This window comes from Vicugna pacos, chromosome 18 (assembly GCF_048564905.1).
Source record: "Vicugna pacos chromosome 18, VicPac4, whole genome shotgun sequence".
Taxonomy (NCBI): domain Eukaryota; kingdom Metazoa; phylum Chordata; class Mammalia; order Artiodactyla; family Camelidae; genus Vicugna; species Vicugna pacos.
In genome coordinates, this window is record NC_133004.1 from 33,997,430 (window position 1) to 34,000,680 (window position 3,251).

Below are 3,251 nucleotides of genomic sequence, written 5' to 3' on the forward strand. Positions count from 1 at the left end.
CATGTTTGTGATTTTTTTTTTAATGAACTATTGCTGAGAATGACCTTGTTGCTCTTAAAAAATAGTCCCAGTTCAGTGGGCCTATGTGAGTCTACAGAGGGCAATATTAAGCTCACGGGCCGCTCCTTCCGGCCCTGTGGCAGGGCGTTACAGGGAGTGGGTGTTTGGGTACCAGTGCGTCGTGTCATGGTGTCCGGGGGGTTGGGGCTGCTGGCGGGGAAGTCCCGGCTCTGCTTCTTGATGGGGTACTTACCCTCTTTGGTGCTGAGTTCCTTAATCTGTAAAATGGGGAGGTTGAATCCGATGGCCTTTAGTCCCTTCAGCTCTGAATTTCTGTAACTGGCTCTTGGCGCCACAGGAAGCAGGAGCGGGGAGAGGGTGTAGCAGGCTCTGGCACAGAAACCCTGCATTTCAGCCCCAGCTATTCTGCTGACTAGGTGCTCAGAGCATGTTTGCAGGATGTGAATGAAAGAATGATTTAAATGAAACTGCTTCCTAAACTACTTAAAGAAAAATGGTAAAATTTGTATTACTATTAACAGTAATCTAGTTATTCAGAACTGAAAAAAAATATGCTGGGAACAAAAGGAATTTTCACTTCAAAATTGTGTGGACTTGTAAAGGAAACAAACCCTGCAGAAGTCAGGAATCTTCTGCCATTCAGTGGTGTATTGGGGTTCTCCAGAGAAACAGAACCAATCAGATATCTAGATACAGATATATTTAAGAGGGGATTTATTATAGGAACTGGCTAGTGCTATTATGGAAGCCAAGAAGTCCCATAGTCTGCTGTTTGCCAGCTGGAGAACCAAGGAACCCAATGGTATGATTCAGTCCAAGTTCAAAGGCCTGAGAATCAGGGGGAGCTGATGGTGTAACTCCCAGTTTGAGGTCAAAGGCTGAAGAACCTACTATCAAAGCAAAAGGTGGATATCCCAAATCAAACAGAGAGTGAATTTGTCCTTCCCTCACCTTTTTTGTTCCATTCAGGCCCCGAATGGGTGGGGTGATATCCACTCACACTGGGGAAAGCAATGCACTTTAGTCTGCTGAATCAAATGCTAATCTCTTCCAGAAAAACCCTCACAGACACACCCAGAAATGAGGTTTTACCAGCTATCTGGGCATCCTTTAAGGCCGGTCAGGTTGACACATTAACCATCACAACAGGGCTCAAGGTCTTTCCCAAATGGCCTCATCCACCCAGCTCCCCATCTACTGGCCATTCAGTATCGGATGAGAATAAGAACCAGAGTGTCCGGGTGCCAGATAGAACATTCAAGAATGATACTTTTTAAAGACATGGTTAGACGCCTGATTTCAATGTAATCAATAAAGAGACTTGCTAGAATTATGACTGATTATATTTAACATAACATAACCAAATAATCCTCGTACCGTCTTTTACTGAAATCACACATATTATTTTACTAGCATCCTGACATGTTTCCCTTATTTTAGTAGCTTTAATTACATTCTTAATCTCTAGGAAAAATTAAGAGGCAAATAATTGTGAACTGTTGTTATGTCAGCATTTTCTGTTTGGAAACTTATGTTTTTGTCTTCCTCTCCTAAGCCGGGCAAAGGTAGGTAAATTTAGACCTGCCCAGCAATTAATGTTTCAATATTTTGTAAATGACTCATAGTGAGTTTTCTTCATTTAACTTAGTTTCAAGTACCAAAATCTGGAAAGACTATTTTAGACAGACAATTCCAAAACATGATTATTCCTGAAGCGTTTACCCAAAACCTCTTATCTTGTTCACATTTACTTCCCTTGAAAGGTTTTTTTTCACTGTGAGTTACCTTTTTGCTGACAAATTTGCAACAGCTATAATAAGATCTTATCTGACTTCTAGTAAGTCTAGGTACAACAGAAGTATTATACTAAACACTGATGACTGTAAAGACATTTCCATACTAAACAAACAAACTGAAGCTTGTTCAAAGATTTCAATACCAGATAGCAATTTAATACTGAATATTTCCCAGATCACATGAAACTGAAATTCACTCTGGCCACTTTTTTTATATTTCTGAGTATTCCTATAAGCACTTAACTTCCTTTAAGCCGATTAAATAGAGCTATTTTACGAGTTAATTTTGGCAATACCATACACCTGTGACACACAAACAAAACACAGAGACCGCATAGTTCCCGCTTCAAAATTTTAGCCATGAATCAGGTACAATGATGTAAAACCCATCAGTTACAAGAGGTTGGATTCAGATTGGCCTCAGCAACTGAAAGGAAGGAGAAGGCTGTAAGTGGAGCAGATTTGGGGGAGTGAGGATCAGGAATTTTGCTTTGCTCGTGCTGAGTTCGAGATGTCTGTGCAAATATCCAGGTGGAGATGTCAGGCAGGCAGTTGGGTATCTGAGTCTGAAATTCAGGAGGGCAGTCTGGCCTGGAGATAGAATTGTCTGCATACAGAATTCAAAGTCGATGGGGAGTGAGTGTAGACAGAGAAGAGGACTGGCATGAGGAGGAACCAGGAAGGGAGAGTGAGGACCCACCAGGGAAGTAAGGAGAAACTCAAGGATGTGGGATATGGTGAAAGCCAAGTGAAGAAAGTCCATCAAGGATGAGAGCAGCTGTATCAAAAGCTACTGCGAGGCTGGGCTGGGTGGGGGCTGAAAACCGATCATTAATTTAGCAACGTGGTGGTCACCTGGTGACTTCCGACAGGAACATTCTATCATGAAGCTAATTTATCAAATTACCACTTTTAGTAATTCCTGCCCAACTTGTCAATCCTTTTATTAAACCCCCAGAGTAGAGTGAATTGCATTGTTTTGTCCCACTGTTAACTGTCACTGGCAATATTCAAAACTTCCAAACTCATTTTCCATCCGTGGGTATAAGTCTGATGATTATTACTTCTATGAGCCAACTCATTTTCAACTCTTGTTCGTGGGATAGGCATCCTGACTACTTTTTAAAAGCCCCCTGGGAACCGCACTTTGCTCTCCACCCAGCTAGCGATGGATAGAAACCTGCTTCGTTTCCCTTACTCTCAAAACTGCCTGTGAAGGATCCTTTTCTTCAGTTCTACGTTATAGTTTCTAATTTCTTATTATACTTACTTTACTTTCTGGCTAGGATGTAGACGTTCACTAATATGCTTGATGAGTTGATAGAAGGAAGAAGAGGGAGAAAGTAAAAGGAGGGGGACAGAGGGAAGGAGAGGAAAGAGAAAGCACAGGGATCATCAGTTCTAATTAGAAAACACACAGGACTCAGAAAGCAG